The 20,965-nt window shown below is 44.2% G+C and overlaps 1 pseudogene; it reads left to right on the forward strand.

Annotated features, from left to right (window-relative positions):
• The first annotated feature begins 1,129 nt into the window (after positions 1-1,129).
• On the forward strand, positions 1,130-15,857 carry LOC140650092 (sulfotransferase 6B1-like; annotated as a pseudogene).
• The last annotated feature ends 5,108 nt before the right edge of the window (positions 15,858-20,965 follow it).

A 20,965-nucleotide genomic window follows, 5' to 3' on the forward strand; every position in this document is an offset into this window, starting at 1 on the left:
ATGACAGCAAAACTGGGAGGACAATTAAAGCAATATCCTTTAGTAGTGAGTCCTGGTCATATTCAACATTGTTCTTAACACTGGTGGATAGACTAGTATCTGTATCATATATGATTGACTTGTGTCTAACATCCATTTATGAAGTGTCTAACATCCATTTATGAAGAAAGAGACAAGGATGTGATGCACAGCACTGTGGACCTCTCTGTGGGTTTGATATCTGGGTAGTGAATGAGATCCATATGTTATTCAAAGGTGTGAAAGAAAGAGTGAAAGGCACCTCCACAGGGTAATTCAGCCTTCCTGTATTGCATGTCTCTGTTGGGATGACCTGTGGAAATACCTATTTCTCCACCTCATTACTCCTTATCTTCTAAAAAGGCATCAGCCAGAATACCAATAACTCCCCCATCAAGAACAATTTCACCCAAAGATTAAATTATGGACGTGTAGAGAGAAATAGAACTGAAGTCATACAGGTAGAATTTGATCACGTTAATGCAGAACCTAAGTATTAGAGCTTCACATGAAAGTAACCCTCCTGTAGGATTTGGTGAAGTAAAAGTCTCAAATGTGAGTATTTAATCCTGAGAAGTATGGCTTAGGTGGCACTTGTCCTTAGCTCTGGAGATATTGCCTGAAGTGATGATGTTACAGTGACTGACTGCAGGATAGACCCACCATCTGGAAGGAAGTTGCACCCATGGATGTGTATCCATTAGTGGAGTCAATAGCAATTTAGGTTGAGATCCACTATCCACATGTCTACTACATGCTGGTTGTCCAGTTTGCAAATTGCACTGCATTGCTCACCAGTTAAAAATATTTCAGGGAATAGCCTTTATAGGTCTTTCTTTGGTTTCCTTTAACATTTTGAATGCTATTAGTTATTGCCCCAATAGATTCCTGTTCCTAGTATCAGCTTCAGCAAAGACTCTATGTCACTATTGTCAGTCTCCAGTCCTGTAATTTCAAAAGGAGTTAACAGAGTACAGAGTTAATGAGTGACTTGTACCTTCATTCCTAAGTGAACGCCCTATCTGATTTGCTAATATGTTGCATAAAGTTTTTCTGCATTGTGGAAAGACAGCCTGTATCTGTTTGGAAAGAGTTCCACAGGGATACAAACATGAGCAGAAATAGGGAAAGAGTCACCAAAACAGTGAAAATATAAATAGGGAAAGATTCCCCCAGAAGGCATGCTGTTTTCCTACAAAGGTATTGTATACCCTGCTACACTTAGCACCCCAGAAACTTTGGAAGCTCTGAAATCCTTTGAAACCAGGAGCGACAATGTGATTCTAGCAGGCTATCCTAAAACAGGTGAGTGCTGTTTTCTTGATAAGTAGACAAGTACACAATGCTGCAATCCAGAAGTTTACGCCATCATTTAACACAGCAATAATACCTGAGAAAAGCTTATGGTGACATCAGACTTCATAGTATCATGAATTTAAGTTGTAAGGCATCTCTGGAGGTCGAATAATACAACCTCCTGCTCAAAGCAGGGGAAAGACCTAACCTTCAAAGTTAGATTTGGTTGCTCAAGGCTTTGTCCAGAAGAGTTTTATAACTTTGAGGGTGGAGATTCACCACTCACTGGAAATGTATTGCAGTGTTTTCTCACTACAGTGGTTTTTTGGGGTTTGTTTTTTCAGTTTGTTTGTTTGTTTGTTTGTTTTACTTCTGTGCAGTCAGACATCCCTCGTTGTGATTTGTAATATTCCCCTTTTGTAATTTCCTGGCCAATTTTCAGAAGAGTTTGCTCTGTCTTCATTATAACCTCCAGTAGTGGAAGACTGCAGTGAGATTCCCCCATGCCTTATTTTTTTTTCTCCAGCCTGAGCAAACCAAGCCTTTCTATGCATTTCATTTGCTCCAGCTTCCAGTGATTTCATGGAAGTTCAGCAGGACTCTCTCAAGATTCTCAACATTGCTTGTGCTTCAGTGCAGGAACTGCACACAGTATTCAAGTGGTGAACTCACCAGTGTTGGGTAAAGCAGGATAATCACATCCCTTGATATTCTGACCACTCTTGCTAATACAGGAAAGTATGTTGTTACCCTACTCGCTGCAATGGCAATACAAGGAATATGTCATGCTAATGAAGGCAGAAGAACTGCTGTTTCCATAGACTTACTGCATTGCAGAATGCAGATGATTCCCATGTATCTAAATGGAGGGAAAGACATGAATGCCGCCAGGACTCTTGGATTATTTCCTCTCTCACTATGGGCATTTTACTTTCCTTCATATTTTCCCTATTCACTTTAGAGAAATATCTTAATAGGTAATTTGCAGAAAAAGAGGAATTGTTGATCCTTATCACATCCCCTTTGTGTGCAGCCTGTAGAGCTGTGCACAGGCTGAAATGGTTTAAAGGTGTGAGGGTCCACCTACACATCCCAGAAGTTGTTAGTTGAAAACTGAGATTTGGCTCTCCAAACCCAGTCCCTCACCCACCAATTTTGCCAGGTTGCAGAGGCCAAGACAGCTAAGCCTGGTGCAAAGATGGTGACAGGAGCTTGACAGTCTGGTGGTTTGGTTGATGACCTCTTCTGCTAGTTATGGAAGCCTAGCTGGTGGCTGGGAACGAGGCCAAACTGTGTTGATCATGAAGAGCTGGTCATGAGGAGGGAACAGAGTGTTCCCAAAGACAGCACTGTAGATGAAGAGCAGAAACAGCCAACAGATGACTCAGTTGGCCCTGTGCTGGGAGCACCACTGCTCTTGAGTAATTTCCCCAGGGAATAGTCTGAGGTGACCAAAAAAGTGCCAGAGCTGGAAAGAGTAATAGACGTCTGCTTCTGTTTCCACTGAGGGATGGGATCTGCTTCTGAAGCGAGCAGGGTAGCACTCCACAATGTCTGGCTGACAGCTCTGTCCCTAGTGGCTTTTGGCATACCCTTGTTGATTACTGCCCAGTGTCATGGTTTAACCCCAGCCAGCAACTAAGCCCCACACAGCAGCTTGCTCACTCCCCCTCAGTGGGACAGGGGAGATAAACAAAACGGTAAAAGTGAGAAAAGTCATGGGTTGAGATAAAGACAGTTTAATAGGTAAAGCAAAAGCTGCACACGCACACAAAGCAAAGCAAGGAATTCATTCACTCCTTCCCATGGGCAGACAGGTGTTCAGCCATCCACAGGAAAGCAGGGCTCCATCACACGGAATGGTTACTTGGGAAGACAAACACCATCACTCCAAACATCCCCCCCTTCCTTCTTCTTCCCCCAGCTTTATATGCTAAGCATGACGTCCTATGGTACAGAATATCCCTTTGGTCAGTTGGGGTCAGCTGTCCCAGCTGTGTCCCCTCCCAGCTTCTTGTGCACCCCCAGCCTACTCGCTGGTGGAGTGGGGTGAGAAGCAGAAAAGGCCTTGACTCTGTGTAAGCACTGCTCAATAACTAAAACACCCCTGTATTATCAACACAGTTTTCAGCACAAATCCAAAACATAGCCCCACACCAGGTACTATGAAGAAAATTAACTCTGTCCCAGCCAAAACCAGCACACCTACCTGTTGACAAGCTAAGCTACAACATGGAGCCAAACTGGTTCACAAATGTTATGGAAGTTATATGGAAGTTATATGGAAGTTCACAAATGTGAACCAGTTTGACAGGATGTCCTGTCAGCCACGATGACATGAAAAAGTGCAAATGTGCAGTCCAGAATTGGTGTGCTACTGGTGTCTTTATCCTTTCAGGAACCAACTGGCTTGACCAAATGGTGAAGGAGTTGGAATCAACAGATGCCAAATATACAGAAGAAGAAATTAAAGAAAGAATAAATGTGAAAAGAAGCTAGACACATTTCCACATCCAGAATTTGGAGATCCTGGGATATATGAAAATATTGGCACTGCTCTTCTTACAGGTAGTATTAGCTGAAAGACAATGGCTGATCTCAGAGGTAATGGAGAGCCTAGAGCCTTAACAGCTATGGTCTGCACAAGTAGCATGTGCTGTTGCCCTTGCTGTCCCAACGCAAGGGCCTCAGAACCCAGATAGTGCTGAGAAGCCACAGGGGGCTCCAGCCCTGGACCCAGTGTGTTTGGTCAGTAAGACCTTTCTCTTGGGTGTCCTGTCCTCAGGCTTGTCTCATGTGAAATGGTGCTCTGTGGCAGAGGCTGGCAGAAGCCTACACCACCAATGCATCCCTGTGGGTTTTCCAAGGGATAAGATCTTTCTTTTCTGGTCTCACCTTTTCTTATTACCCACAATTCCTGAAAAGGCACATCTCACTGAATAAGCTACTTCTGTCCTGTCACATTTCTTCTCACTTGCTTTACAGAGGATGAAGAAACTGCCTTCCAGAAGAATTATACTACCCCATCTGCCACCTCATCTCCTGCCCCCGTCCATTCTGCAAGCAAGACTAAGGTGAGTCTTCTCTTTATATCACACTGCAAAAGATTTTCCACACCAAATTAACTTTGCTCTGTCTGTGTGAGATGTGTTTTCTGCACTTTCACCTAGGCTGGTCAATGCACTGGCACATTTCTGAGGTTGAAGAGGCGGAGTGTGGCATGCTGAAGCTGTGAACCAACATCCTCTCCCAGCAGCAGCTTTGCTGACTCAAGAGGTTACTGTCAGTGGGCTTGTCACTGGCTGTCACTGCCCCTTCAGATCTCCTTCAGAAAGATGCTTCCAGGTTTGTGTCAGAAAACTGAGCAGGGCAAGCAGTTAATCCGTTTGCTTTAACTTGCCTCCTTGTGGAAAGCCCAACACAGGCTGGGGTTAAGATAGTCTTCAATGGGAATTTCTGCAGAGAGAAGCAAGGGTGCACCCACAGCCTGCTTGTGGGTCTCCTGTTCAGTAGCCCATGAGCTAATTTCTCTGGATAGGAGTTAGCTCAGATCTATGTCCCAAGGGCATAGCTGAAAAGCTGAAAAACTTCTTGTTTTCACCCTGAAACTCACATTAGCAGCAAGTGGCCTGCCAAAGCTCTGTTTTCTTGCTCAAGAAAAGGAATTACACCAGCATTGTACCGTCTGGTGGGTGTTAGTAGACATATGATGTGTTGAGAAAATGGTGTTTTGGTCAGTCACCAAATCAGAATCAAATTATGTGTTTTCTTCCTCCAGATCCTTGTGTTAGTTTGGAACCCAAAAGACATGGCTGTCTCATATTACCACTTCTACAACAACATGCCAGTGCTGCCATCCTTTGCCTCCTGGGATGAGTACTTTGCAGGCTTCATGAATGGGAAGTGTACTTTGCCTTGCATCCTCTGGCATTCTTCCTTACTTGAAGGGCATACACCGGACGCTGTGCATGGGAATCCTACCCCAACATACCTTACCAAGGCACTTCCAGGACAGACAGACAGTCCCATGTTATGGCTGAAACAGGGAGTACCAGAGAATCAGAGTTTCTTTTGTCTCTCACTCTGAATGGAGAGATTATGAGAAAGCTTTAGCCTGACTTTTCCGTTCCCACAATAGAGCTTGTTGTTCGGTGCAACCTAGTGGCCAGAGCTGGGGGATCCTGCACTGACCTCAGCCAAAAGAACAGACGTGTTGAACTGGTCCCCACTTCAACATCCTGGCACCACGCTTAGAGCGCTGTCTGGGCTGACTCCTCTGATTTGGTAAGGGCCTCTATTTGGGGAATACCCTGCACAGCTATATTTATTCTTTGTCTGCAGTGGTCTGGGAATCCTACTTTGACCACTTAGTGGAATGGAACAAATACATCGACCATGAGAGGATCATGATGATAAGCTACGAGGAACTCAAAGAGGTGTGGGTTCTCACCCAGCTCTTCCTTGATGGGTGCACTGTGCACCCCTTCTGATATGTATGGCTGTGGGGAAGAAGAAACTCTTGGGTCAAGCCTGTCTGCCCCTTTAGAAGGGTGTGCCTTTCTGAGCTACTCTTTTATGTCTGGGGGAGGTCCATGGGGTTAGGAAGACGATAGACTTGCCTATTAGTGGAAGGCGTCATATCTGGCACAGGCACAGTTGCTTTTAGGAGAGAAGAAAATGCCTTGAAGCTGAGGCCCCCATGTGTAGGTTCCCTCTCTGTTAGAGCTCTTAGAATTACTTGGTGACACTGTGGGAGGCAGCCTCCTGTGCTGGGCTTCCCACCAGGTGCTGGCTCCATGCCACAGCCATGGTGTCAAGTCTTTTGGTTTCGCCTTTGTGCTATGTTCCTTCAGCCAGGACCAGATACTGGGAATGAAAAGGATTGCTGCCTTCTTTGGATTCTCATTGTGTGAGGAAGATTTTCCCAGAATTTCCAATAAGACCAGTTTCATAGAATCATCATAGAATCATCACAGAATCATCACAGAATCATTTAGGTTGGAAAAGACCTTCAAGATCATCAAGTCCAACCGTTAACCTAGCACTGCCAGGTCCACCACTAAACCATGTCCCTAAGCACCACACCTACACATCTTTTAAATACCTCCAGGGATGGGGACTCAATCACTTCCCTGGGCAGCCATTTCCAATGCTTTACAACCCTTTCAGTGAAGAATTTTTTGCTAATATCCAATCTAAACCTCCCCTGGTGCAACTTGAAGCCATTTCCTCTTGTCCTGTCACTAGTTACTTGGGAGAAGAGACCAACACCCACCTCGCTACAACCTCCTTTCAGGCAGTTGTAGAGAGCAATGTCTCCCCTCAGCCTCCTTTTCTCCAGGCTAAACAACTCCAGTTCCCTCAGCCGCTCCTCATCAGACTTGTGCTCCAGACCCTTCACCAGCTTTGTCACCCCTCTGTGGACACGCTCCAGCACCTCAATGTCTCTCTTGTAGTGAGGGGCCCAAAACTGAACACAGTATTCAAGGTGCGGCCTCACCAGTGCTGAGTACAGGGGGACAATCACTTCCCTACTCCTGCTGGCCACGCTATTTCTGATACAAGCCAGGATGTTATTGGCCTTTTTGGCCACTTGAGCCCACTGCTGGCTCATATTCAGCCAGTTGTCGACCAATACCCCCAGGTCCTTTTCCGTCAGGCAGCTTTCCAGCCACTCTTCCCCAAGCCTGTAGCGTTGCATGGGGTTGTGGTGACCCAAGTGCAGGACCTGGCACTTAGCCTTGTTGAACCTCATACAGTTGGCCTTGGCACATGGGTCCAGCCTGTCCAGATCCCTCTGCAGAGCCTTCCTCCCCTCAAGCAGATCAACACTCCTGCCCAACTTGGTGTCATCTGCAAACTTACTGAGGGTGCACTCGATCCCTTCATCCAGATCATTGATAAAGATATTAAACAGAACTGGCCCCGATACCAAGCCCTGGGGAACGCCACTGGTGACCGGCCACCAACTGGATTTAACTCCATTCACCACCACTCTTTGGGCCCAGCCATCCAGCCAGTTTTTTACTCAGCAAAGCGTACGCCCGTCCAAGCCATGAGCAGCCAGTTTCTCCAGGAGAATGCTGTGGGAAATGGTGTCAAAGGCTTTACTGAAGTCTAGATAGACAACATCCACAGCCTTTCCCTCATCCACTGAGCGGGTCACCTTGTCCTAGAAGGAGATCAGCTTAGTCAAGCAGGACCTGCCTTTCATAAACCCATGCTGACTGGGCCTGATCGCCTGGTTGTCCTGTACATGCCACGTGAAGGCACTCAAGGTGATCTGCTCCATAACCTTCCCTGGCACCGAGGTCAGACTGACAGGCCTGTAGTTCCCTGGATCCTCCTTCTGGCCCTTGTTGTAGATGGGTGTCACATTTGCTAACCTCCAGGTAACTGGGACCTCCCCCGTTAGCCAGGACTGCTGGTAGAGGATTGAAAGTGGCTTGGGGAGCACTTCTGCCAGCTCCCTCAGTACCCTTGGGTGGATCCCATCTGGCCCCATGGACTTGTGTGTGTCTAAGTGGGGTAGCAGGTCACTAACCATTTCCCCTTGGATTATGGGGGCTTCATTCTGCTCCCCATCCCTGTCTTCCAGCTCAGGGGGCTGGGTACCCAAAGAACAACTGGTCTTACTATTAAAGACTGAGGCAAAGAAGGCATTAAGTACCTCAGCCTTTTCCTCATCCTTTGTCACTATGCTTCCCTCCGCATCCAGTAAAGGATGGAGATTCTCCTTAGCCCTCCTTTTGTTGCTCATGTATTTATAGAAACATTTTTAATTGTCTTCTACGGCAGTAGCCAGATTAAGTTCTAGTTGTGCTTTGGCCCTTCTAATTTTCTCCCTGCATAACCTCTCGACATCCTTGCAGTCCTCCTGAGTGGCCTGCCCCTTCTTCCAAAGGTCATAAACTCTCCTTTTTTTCCTGAGGTCCAGCCAAAGCTCTCTGTTCAGCCAGGCCGGTCTTCTTCCCTGCTGGCTTGTCTTTTGGTACATGAGGACGGCCTGCTCCTGCGCCTTTAAGATTTCCTTCTTGAAGAATGTCTAGCCTTCCTGGACTCCTTTGTCCTTCAGGACTGCCTCCCAAGGGACTCTGTAAACCAGTCTCCTAAACAGGGCAAAGTCTACCCTCCGGAAGTCCAAGGTAGCAGTTCTGCTGACCCCTCTCCTTACTTCTCCAAGAATTGAAAACTCTATCATTTTATGATTGCTATGCCCAACAAGGCCTCCAACCATCACATCACCCACAAGTCCTTCTCTGTTCACAAACAACAGGTCCAGCAGGAGTCCTTTCCTAGTTGGCTCACTCACCAGCTGTGTCAGGAAGTTATCTTCCACACACTCCAGGAACCTCCTAGACTGTTTCCTCTCTGCTGTATTGTATTTCCAGCAGACATCTGGTAAGTTGAAGACCCCCATGAGAACAAGAGCTAACAATTGTGAGACTTCTCCCAGCTGCTTATAGAACATTTCATCTGCCTCTTCATCCTAGTTGGATGGTCTATAACAGACTCCCAATGGTATCTGCCTTGTTGGCCTTCCCCCTCATTCTTACCCATAAACACTCAGCCCTGTCACCACCATCATTAAGCTCTAGACAATCAAAACACTCCCTAACATACAGGGCTACCCCACCGCCTCGCCCTCCTTGCTTATCCCTTCTGAAGAGTTTATAGCCGTCCATTGCAGCGCTCCGGTTGTGCGAGTCTTCCCACCATGTTTCTGTGTGGCAACTATATCCTAGTTTTCCTGCTGCACAATGAAGCTACGAAAGAGAAATCCAAGGAAACCCATGGAAAATTTGGGGACATTCTCTTCCAGAAGGGTAAGTCTCTGCAAATGGAGAATGTGCCTTCTGAAGTCTCCTTCTGAGTGGGCCTCCTCATTTAGCCATGAGCTTACTGGGCTGTCTGGGAAGGACAGATGTGGGTGAGGTCTTTCCTGTGGCATCCTGTACAACAAGCCTCTGCTGTTGGCAGGATTTGGAGTTGTTTGTGAGAAACATACTGGAGTGTCTCAACTATCCTGGCTTAAGGTCCTCAGCCATTGCTTCCATGTTGCCCTATTTCCCTGTGGCAGCCCTGGTTAGTTAGGCAAGTGAGCTATGAAGGTGGGGGCCAACACTGGTGTAAGTTATGCCAACAATTATGCACCAAATCTGCTTGGGCTGGATGGTTGTTCTTTACAGAGGGGTGGTGGTGTGGTCTTTGCCTGGCAGTCAGGTGATGAGGCCAATCCTGGATCATGGATCCAGGCTGAACGTGTCACTTCATGAAAGTCCCCTTGGGGAGGAGGTATGCTAATGGGACAAGTGTCTCTTGAACTTCAAGGGAATGCATTGCTCACTGCTCTTCTGGCCTCACAGGCATCTTGTTACGTCCTCAGTGAGAGCTGAGGAATAGTCTCAATATGATTCCTCCCAATAGGCACGTCAGTGGTAGCCCCAGAGATGGTCCCTCACTGACCCGGGGCCAGGGCCAGAGTTCTGACAGCCCAGCTGCTCCCCATGGCATAAAGAGTCTTTGGTTTCTGACTACCGTGGTTATGGGCTTGCTTTAATCCCTTTCCTTCACCACTCCTTGGAGGAAAAAAGGATTTAACTGCTTTCCTCTCTACCACCTACACACTGCCCCAAATAACTTCCCCCTTCAGTGGGAGGCATTCACAAATGGGCTTTCCCTTGTGACAAACCCAGGTTTCCTTCTCTTCCCTGTAAAAGCTTCATGAAACCACTTTGGAAACCCCGTCTGGGGAGGGAGGCATACAGGCAGTCCACGAGCAATGCTCCCTGTGGCCTGGCTGCAGCCTTTGCTTCTTATCTTTGCTACCTTGCCTCTCCCAGGCAATCAAGACCTCTCAGGGGCATAAATCAGAACCTTCCCATGTATGCAACGATTCTGCCCCATGGCTGCCTGGGTATTATCCCCTCTCAGGAGCAGCTGGTACTTCTTGTTGTATATGGTACTTTTTATTGTACACAGGGGTTGTTGGGAACTGGAGAGACCTCTTCTCTAAAGCTCAGAATGAAGAAATGGACTGAAAATTTGAAGATTGCCTAGGAGGAACAAATCTGGCAGCAAAGTTGAAATATGATGTGTAAGGCCTGAAAATAAGCAGATGAGCAGCACAACAGCAAGTCATACTCCAAAGATGATTCTCCAAAGGTGGACAGTCTCCATGTGTCGTCCCCATGAGAAAAGAGAGAAACACCTCAGAGATCTTCCTGGCACCTCCAAGCATTCGGGTGCTAATTCTTAGGTGTGTGCTGGGTCTAGAGTGCGTGCTTTGCTTGATGTAACCAAATAAAATGTGTGTATGCCACGAGTGAATGCCTGGCGTCATTCCAGGAGGGACACGGTGCACAGGCATCATAGCACCAGTCTGGTGGTGTCCCTGTGGCTGCTTCATGTCTTGAGATGGTGAATGAGGCCCCTGAGGTGCTCGATATTGAGGCAGAGGGACCAATGCAGGGTGTCTCCTCTCAGGACACAGTGGGCTTGACATGGATTTGTGGTGTGGGTCTGAACCCCCAAATACCTGTGTACGGGGGGAGCATGATAGTCTGGGTTTAGATCCACCATGGCTACCATGGTTTTGATATTTGTACAGCAAGGCCAGAAACGCCTTTGACACTTGGACAAACTCCTCACTTTGGTGCAGGGTGGGACTTCTGGAGCTCTTACTGCCATGAACTCTTAAGTAATGAACAACTATATGTTTTGTGGAGTGTTTTGCTCCCATTGGCCTCTTTGGGGACAGTTAGGTAAGTGGCAAGTGGGAAGGACCATGGCTTTTGAATGGAAGGATCAAGGGAAAGAAGCCCCTTAATGACCCTGTTGCTAAACTATTAAAGCTGCATTTGTTCGACAATAAATACATTTATGCTACATAGGTATGATTTCCACACCCTCCTTGCTGATGTAGATGTCCTTGCTACATCTGTACAGAACATGCTGCATGACCTCTTGTCACAACCACTCTTTTGGAAAACCACAAAAGCTAAGGAAATGTCAACTCCATCTGACAAAGGGAATTCAGTTCCCTGGAAAAGGGATTCCTCTGCCGTATTCCCAGACAGATATATCTGCAGGGCTCTCTCACACTGAACTAAGATTAAAAACTGAGCAATCAGCAACCAAAAATGTAATTAACAAAACTGGGAAATTGTCAAGGCCCTGTCAAAGCCATGACTGTCCCTGCCCAGCCGCCCCCAGGACTCCTCCCACCCTGCCCATGTCAGCCCCCTGGGGCCGTGAGCCTCTGCCCCAGTGATGCCGCAGCAGGGCCAGTCTCCAGCTCTGCAGAGCCCTGCCCTACCTGGCCATGAGCCCTGCCAAGCTGGACCCATCCATGGACCCACGTCCTGGACCATCCTCATCCCATCACCATCCCCAGGACGGTGCCTGATGCCCGGGGCTGGGGCTGCCCTGGTTCCCCTCAGATGCCCTGCTCAAGGCTGGGGTGATGGATGGGTCCTGGCTGCCAGGCCCTGCCCCATGTCTCCCTGACAGGAATAATGAGGGATGTTGCAGATTCGGCTCTGATGGGCCACTCACAGCATGTTTCTCAGTCATATTTTCTAAACTTCTCTGCAGGAGCTGCCCATGTGAAATTGCTCTGCATGAAGAGGTGTGTTTGCTTGAACCTGTTGATTCTGGGCTTGTAGGTTTTCGTTTCCAGAAGAGTAGGGCTTCATCTAACTCCGGGCTTCCATAGATGAAAAGAGACAAGCCACCATGCCCCATAATTTTGGAATTAGCAACATTTTAATCTATTCCTTAATACATGCCCTTTACTATTTCCTACATAGAATCATAGAATCATAGAATCATAGAATCATAGAATCATAGAATCATAGAATCATAGAATCATAGAATCATAGAATCATAGAATAGTTTGGGTTGGAAGGGACCTTTAAAAGTCATCTAGTCCAACCCTGCCTGCAATGAGCAGGGACATCTTCAACTAGATCAGGTTGTTCAGATCCCCGTCCAACCTGACCTTGAATGTTTCCAGGGATGGGGCATCTACCACCTCTCTGGGAAACCTGTTCCAGTGTTTCACCACCCTCATTGTAAAAAATTTTTTCCTTATATCTAGTCTAAATCTGCCCTCTTTTAGTTTAAAACTCCTTGTCCTATTGCAACAGGCCCTACTAAGAAGTTTGTGCCCGTCTTTCTTATAAGCCCCTTTTAAGTACTGAAAGGCTGCAATAAGGTCTCCCCGGAGCCTTCTCTTTTCCAGGCTGAACAACCCCAACTCTCTCAGCCTTTCTTCATAGGAGAGGTGTTCCATCCCTCTGATCATTTTCATGGCCCTCCTCTGAACCTGCTCCAACAGGTCCATGTCTTTCCTGAACTGAGGACTCCAGAGCTGGATGCATGTATGCTGGACGCATACATGGTGATATCAAAAGCTATCTAGATAACAGACAGCAGTGTGCATCTCAGTGTCTGCAAGGAGTTGAACAGGGGAAAAATCCTGACCAGAAATGGGGAAACAGTCACTGAAATATTCAAAAGACCTTTATTAAGATGAAAAGATGACATCTCAAGATCTGTTGGTTTTTTTCCTGCAAAGGTATTTTGTGGCCTAAGGGCTCTTAGCAGCCCAGAAACTTTGGAAGCTCTGAAATCCTTTGAAACCAGGAGTGATGATGTGATTCTCACTATCTTTCCTAAAAGGGGCAAGTCTTGCTTGCTTGATGAAGAGTCCACTGCTGCAATCCAGAAGTGTGTGACTGCACATAACACAGCAATAACACCCACAATAGGTTAATGATGACTTCAGCCTGCTGTGGAGGCACAGGAGCAGGAGTTGTTCCATGGAGGAGGGCAGGAAGACTGGTGTTTCCATAGACCTCCTCCACTGCAGGACGTGGGTCATTCCTGTGTGCTTGGTGGAGGTACAGGCACACCTGCCACCCAGACTCTTGGACCTTTTTCCTCTCCCTTCCCATATGTTTCAATCCCAGCATTTGGGATTACCAGATACCTTCATGGTTTCTCGTAATCACTTAGAGAAATATCTTAACAGGTCATTTGAAGAAAAAAGAAGAGGTGATGTTTGATCTGCATTGCATCCACTTCATGCTCAAACTGAACGTTTTTTTTCTCAGACAGGAAAGGTATAAAATTGTGAGGTATCATGTAAATATCAAAAGTATTTTAGGTATCATTTGACATTTGAGTCTTAACATCTTGAAGTTCCAACCAATCTTAAAAGAACTGTGTTAGAAAATGCTTTATGTGACTCATTTTAAACGTGATGTGGCCAGGATTCAACCCACTTAATTACATGGTGTGGTGGTGAATGATGAGTAAGGTGAGAGAGGTGCAGCCTAACTTTCAGCTTGACAGGGGCAAAGGGCTTCTGGCTTCTAAAACAACATTTCTCACAGAAATTATAGAAATATGACTTGGAGAGATGAACTCAGACTCTCCTGCTGGTTAAAAGGCTGAAACTGGATTTGGTCATTAGGAGGTAATGTAATGGTTGCACACAAACACCTCTGAAAAGCAGTAAAAACCTTGGATGGGACCTAAATTCTTTTAGTCTGTGAAGACTTACTTTTAACTGATTTCTCCAATTTTTAAAAATTTTCTTCTCAGAAATTGATGATTTAGATTTCCTTTTGACTAAATTGTCATTCCAGACTGTTCTGCATTTGTTTCTACAGAAACAGTCATCAGTCTTTTCTGATTTGTGATATCTTCTAGTTTTCCAACTGATGTTACCCAACCCTACTTAAGGGATTTCCTTCTCCAGACCTCTGAGTCTATGTATGCTTACGGGTGTACAGGCTGAAAACCTTGGCTATAATAAAACAGCCCCTTCTTAAGCCTCACAGCTTTTAATTTTTTTTTTTGCTTGTTTTTTTTAAGTTTTATCTATAGTCCATGGAATTATCTATTTCTAGTAAAATGCTTATTTTGTATTTGTTTCCAATCCTATTAAAGAGAATGAAAAAATTCTCTGCCAGAAGAACGATATCCAACCTCACGTCCTGCTCCACGCATACTTTTCCAAAGCAAGGCTAAGGTGAATCTTCCTTTTGATTCAACCTGAAACTACTGTTATTAATAGCATTTTCATAAAGATTAATTTTCCATTTCCTGTGTAAAATGTCTTTTCTGAGATTGCATGTAGGCTTTAGAGGCATAATTATACATTTCCGAATGTGAAGGGATAAAGTGCTGTTTACAGAGACCGGACACACATTCTCTTGCAGCTGCAACTATAACGGCTCTGTAGGTTATTGCTGCCTTCAGCTCATCCCTGCCAAAGACAACTGCTCCCTCAAATTTCCTGGGGGAGCTGCTCCCTGGCCTCTTTCATCCCAGACAATCCAGACTAGGATCTCTTTAAACTAACTGTGAAAGAACCTTGAGTTGTCCAAAGCTTAGAGGTGAGCCTACCTGGACCTTTTCTTTACAGTGGACACACCATAATCACCCAGAGGGCTGTAAACTTCTAAAGGTTATGTTTAAGTTTAGCTAAACAAGGACAATCAACATTTAAAATACAGAAACTCAGTTTCTTCTGAGTGAGAATATAATAATATAACAGACCTTTTAAATAAATCTCCTTTCTCCTCACAGTTTTTTGTTTCAGTCCAGCAACATTTCGTGGCATTTTGGGTTGCAGCAGGCTCCACACAGGCTGAATATTCCTGAGAAATTTGAGCTAGTAGCTGCCCCAAAGGCTAGGCTTACGTCCCTCTTCTGACTGTAGTTGTCTGCTCCTTCTTTTGCATGAGCTCTTGTTCTTGTCTAACACCCCCAGCTTTTTGAAGCAGCATGAAACACTCACTTTTGGTGGCGGCAAGCTGTCAGATTGTCCCAGCTGTCTTGCACAACCTCACCCCCGGTGCCTCTGGGTCTCTAAGAAAGAATTTTGCTGTTACTTCAGAGGCTTGGCTCTGTAATTTTCTGCTTCTTTCAGGCATCTCGTAATATCTGCCCTTGCCACAGGCTTCCTGCCTGCTGGGTCATGCACCCATGCTCCAGATGGCTTTCCCAGCTCAGGGCTCTCCTTCACCCAGAGTAGAGCAGGCACAGCAAGGCAAATGGGCAACCTCCTGCCCAGCCACTGAAAGGGAACGGGATGGACACGACACTCTGTGCACGCACTGACAGACAGCATCCCTCTCCCTCATACCTGGAGAGGGGCCGCAGTGCTGACTGGTTGTAGATATGCTAGAAGTTACAGCCTTTTAGGCTGGGGGGGAAATTGGACATGTTTCTGTAAAGGGAACTTTGGACCAAAAATCCAGTGGCAATCATTTAAGGTTTATTGCATTCCCTCTGGTTGTTTTAGCAAGACACTCATTCATTATTTGAAAAATAATGAATTCATACCTTTACTATCAAGAAACAGCTTGCTAGCGAAGGTATACATTAATTATTTTTCAAATAGAATTAACAATTTTAGCAAATGTTAAAAATATATATTTTCTGAGTATTTAACAGCTTTTTTGCTGGCTAGTCAGTTGCATACTTCTGATTTTTTTCCAGATAAGATCCAGAACATCAAAGATGCAGCCATCTTCTACTTCTACTTTTACTTCTACTCCTGGGGTAAGTACTTCACAGCTTTATGAATGGGAGAGGTACTTTCCATTGTCTGGAAAAATATTCTGATTAATAGTGTGTACAGGTAAAAATAGCTGTAGTTTAAGTGAGCCTAGCTTTTTGGCAATGAACATGAAATTAGAATTTGACCCTATTTTTGGCAGATACTCCATGTTCTGACACTGTGTTATTTATGTCTTTCCACCAGAAAAGTAGTTATGCAAACATTTTAGCACTGAATTCTCCCAGGTTTTGAAATAACTCCCATGTATTATTTTTAGGGTTCCAAAAAGACAGTTGTGATGTGGTTCAGCAGTGAACCTCTCTTAACAAATGACTGAGCCAGTGTTTAATGACAGGAGCTGTTTTTGTGCGAGTCTTGGTGCATTTGGCTTCTTCTCTCATACACGTTGGCTGCTGCAGCTGGAACCTGATGAAGGGAGCTGCAGGGGGAGGCCACTGTACCCTCTTCATTGGTTCCTGTGCCCCTTGCTATCTCTCACCAACTTTCTGATGGCTGGTAAGAAGCAGATCTGGGCTGCCTGAGCAATGTTTGTTTATCAGAGAACTGCTCTGCCTGGACTCCAAGGGAAAAGGGAAGGCGGGACTGAAACATCAGGACAGGCTGGACATTGTCTTCAGAATTCTTGTTGGACAGTGTTTTTTAAGCCTTATTTATTGTGGACATGTAATCTTTTACAACCTGTGCAAAGTACATCACAGCAATCAGACTGGTGCAATTGCCTGAAGACTTGCTTATATTTAAAAAAAAAACCAAACCCAAATAACTTTTAAAAACATGCTAGTTGTGTATGATTCAGTAAAAGCATATTAAAACTCTGGTATCAAAAGAAAAATTTTCACCAGCTATGACTGGTTTATGGTATGGACAGTTTCATTAATTTTCCTTGCCTGCAATATGGAGAAAATATTGATTATCTATTTTTTGATGCTTAGTTGTTACTATTTGTAAATATTCCAAAGACAGGACATGTTGAGTATCATATCCTGCATAAAATGGAGCAGTAAAATTGTTGAGTGGCATTTTTTGGAGGGGACAAGAGGTAACATGACAATGAGAAACACTGTTATAATTAAAAAATCCATACTATGTTCAAAAATACAGAGATCAAAGGTTCTGACGGAACATGTACTTATGGACATAAATGATGTTAGTTATACCACAGACATACATGCTAAAACATTTGCAGAGTCAATTAGAAGGTTCTTCCAGAATTGAAATCTAATAAAGCACCTCTGAGTATCCCCCTGCTATATAGAAAATCTGTCTTCCATCTTATTTCTCCATAGTCACCTTAATGTAAAGAAAACTAAATACAGCCAAGGAGTCGGGAAAAATTCAGAATTCTATCTGTTATTCACCACAGCTAGTGCCTGGACATTATGCTTCAGTGCTCCTCTGTTCCTTAGTCCTTGCTTCACAGTCTAGGTCCCACAGTTGAATATAAACCTAAGGTCACGAATGGAAGGTAGTGGTGCAGAAGAAGGTTTCTTCTTTACATAATGCATCTTTACTTTCACTGTTGCTGAATACTTTTTTCTCTTCAACAGTGGCTTGGGAATCGTCTTGACTGTGCAGTTGAATGAAACAGGCATTTCAGTGGTGAATATCTAAAGTCAATAAACTATGACAAATCAAAGGAGGTGGGGTTAATGCTACTTAAAGTAAAGCATATTTCACCTTTTAGTCAGTGTATTACTGAAATCATGTACAACAGGTCATAATGACCCATTAAGATCAGTTCAATGATGCTTCACAATAGAAATGGTCAGGAAATTGCTGTTCCTGCAAGTGATGTTCAAATAATCTATATTTATGCAGTACAGTTGCTGGGTTTTATTGAAACCTGAAATACCAAAACATAGTTTTAGAAAAAACTGGACCATTTTACATAAAATTTTCTATCCAGTGAAAAAAACTTTTCTTCTTGGAAAACATTTGGGCAGGAGCTCTTACCATTGAAATGTATTTTGAAGGACTAAAAATTGAGTTTGGATATGACATGATTCTAGTGAAATCATTTTGCACAGGAGGAATTTTGCCAACTTTGAACAAAAATGTGCTAAAGAAGCTAACCTTCACAAACAAAAGCACTTTTGTATTAATGAGACTTATGTCCAGTGCTCTCCATAATGATCCTCAGCAGCCAAAAGTATGCACGTCTACACACAGCTGTAAATCCTAGGTCTTCTGGCAAAATCAGGACAACTCTTAGAGGTTCATTTTTGTTCCTAAGTTGTTTGGACGATGCTGGCCATGTATGAATAGAGGCAGTGGCCTAATTTTCAAAATTACAGAGCATTTATTTCCCATGGGTATCAGTAGATGGTGATAGCATGGAGTATCTCTTAAAATTAGACCAGCTAACATCATCAAAAAGATACATAAAGATACTTTGGAGGGAAATTTTGCCCAATATGGCAAAATTAAAAAAAAAAAAAAAAAGGTTCAATATGTTGTAATGGAATTTAAACTGCCTAAGACTGAACTGAGGAGTTAACTGTAAAATATGTATTCTATAGATAGAATTAAAAACTGCATGGCAGTAACATGAAACACTATATATTTGGCAAAAGTGTTTAACTACTGCTTATGTGTGTCCTCTCCCATTGGTCTTACTTCAGATGAAAAATGTCTTCTAAATGTCTTCTTCAAAATGTCTGAAATAGATAGGCGTTTAAGGAATGCTACCCTGCCATCAGACAGCCTGCTTCCTTAGCACAGTATCTCCCCATCCACTGGGGTCGGTTCCTCGGGAAGCATTCTTTCTGCTCATGACCCTGTATCTTCCCAGCACACTCACTCTTGCAAATATGGACTCATCAGCTGTGTCAACGAACCTACCAGAGTTTCCTGGAAGTTAGTGGTAATGCAGTGTTCCCCATGCGCATCATTTTGTATGGGCAAAATAGCCTTGCATGAGGAAGAGCCTCTGCCCACTGCTTCCCTACCTATTCTGCCTCTTAGATTTCCTCAGTGGAGCTGGGACCCAAAGACTTTTCACAGCAAGCCCACTCAGGGAAAACTGTGAAGCCTACAGAAACACTGCTGTAACTCTGCCAAAGGTACAGCCAAAATATAATTCTGCACAAATTCTGTATCAGAATCAAATGCTGGGAATGAGAAGGGTAGCTCAGTTCCCTGGGTCTCCTTGACTGATGGAGATTGAAGCAGCTGCAAAGATGACCAGTTTGAAAGCTATGAAAGAGAAATCCTCACAAACCCAAAAACATTTGGGAACATTTTTTCAGAAAAGGTGAGCTGACAATTCTTTGTAAGCAGCTGTAAAAGAAACCTGTTCTAGTTCTTAGTACTAATAATATCTATCACAATTGTGCTTAAATAGCTCATGTTATACAGAAAAATGTGTGGACGCATTTACAGAATGATACAAAGTAGCACTGAGGTTACCTAGGTTCAGATACCTAAAAGTTAGATATCTAAGTTAGGCTAGTGGTCTAGGTATCTTCCTAATGGAGAGAGGTAAGTGCTTCCAGCGGAAAGTTCATTACTCTATTGTTAGACCTCTGTCTTGGTGTACTACCTTCTGGGGGTACCCATTCTTCCCTGAGGAAGTCTCATTCAAAAATAAACCAATTTATTTATCACTTCTTTAAGAATAAGCTATTGGAGGGTTATGTTATGGGAAAATGGGCCATATTTTAAAAAAAATGTTGTGAATCATAGCTTGTCAGCTGAGCAATACTGATCAGTTACTGCACACTCCTCATGGTATTAATCCTAGGTTTTCCTCACCAAGGCTAAGCAAATGGGTGACCTGCTGTATTTGAGCTCAGCAGAATGAGCTGAAATCTTACAATTTTGTTTACTGGTAAATATGACACTAAGTTTCTGTGAAGAAAAAAAAACAACACTTGGATTTTTATATCCTGGTGAGAAATTCCATTAACTCCATGAATGTTATATTTGCTTTTAGATGAAGCTGTATGTGACTTATTGGACATGAAGAAGGATTTAATATTTGAGTTTAAGCAAGAATTAAAGTACACAAATATAACATTTTTCATCCTGTACACCACAGCTTAGGTGCTGCCTAACCCCAGACGTGAAATGATTCCATTTTTGTCTTAAAGGTCTCTAGACACCCAAACTCTGCTTCAAGAACTCTTCTGTCTTAACAAGCTCTGAGCCCTGGGGCTTCTTGAAACTGTGTACAGCTCATTTGAACTTCACAGTTAGATCTCATCTTTCCCTCATACTCAGCACTTTTGGAATATGAGGGCTCTTTATGAGCCTCCATCTGGGCCTCTCCAGATGGAAACAGCTGAAAATGCTAATCATTTTTACAAACCTTTTGCATGGTGTTGCATGTAGCGTTGATTCTCCAGAACAGCATTCAGTACAATAAAATACTTGCTAATACTGGTCTGCCTACACAAGCCCAAAAGAACGATCTTGGGTTTACTAAAATTTTATTTTTAGCCTGTCACTTTTAAAATGCTTTCTTCACCTCAGAATTATTTGCAGGCTGAATGGCTCACAACAGCTCTTCTGGTAATTGCAGCCCAGCTCAAAATTCTTGGCATTGGTCTGAGGAGAAATGTGCCAACCTGGGAAGCAGGGTCTTCTGGTGGCCTGAGGGGAAACGTTGGCAGGAGGCTAAGGCACTGTTGGGAAGGCATCTGAAAGCTAATGGCACATAAAATAGTGTATATGTGTTGGTTAATATAGCACAACATAATTATCTGTGTTCTCTGCAGAAAGATTCAGGAAAAACAAGAAATTGCCATTTCTAGCAGCTTCTCTTCCCTGAACCTAAGTTTACGGACTTCCCTCAGAAACTTATTTAAAGGCCACTTAAATCTTTATGACCTTTTGAATGCCAGCCTACATTTTACACGGAGATGTGTCTGAGCACAGTTTTTCAGCTGCTCCTTGTCTGACATGGCAAGAGGTGCTGGGCAGTTCCACACAGGAGTTCCAGTTTCATCCCATTTAAAGATTATCTGACTAATATGCACTTGGGGCAGCATCCTAAGCTCTCTCTGTAGTTACTGGAAAGCAATAAATCCCCCTGATTTATTGCTTGAGTTT

The sequence above is a fragment of the Ciconia boyciana genome, chromosome 3 (genome assembly GCF_034638445.1).
Source record: "Ciconia boyciana chromosome 3, ASM3463844v1, whole genome shotgun sequence".
Taxonomy (NCBI): Eukaryota; Metazoa; Chordata; class Aves; order Ciconiiformes; family Ciconiidae; genus Ciconia; species Ciconia boyciana.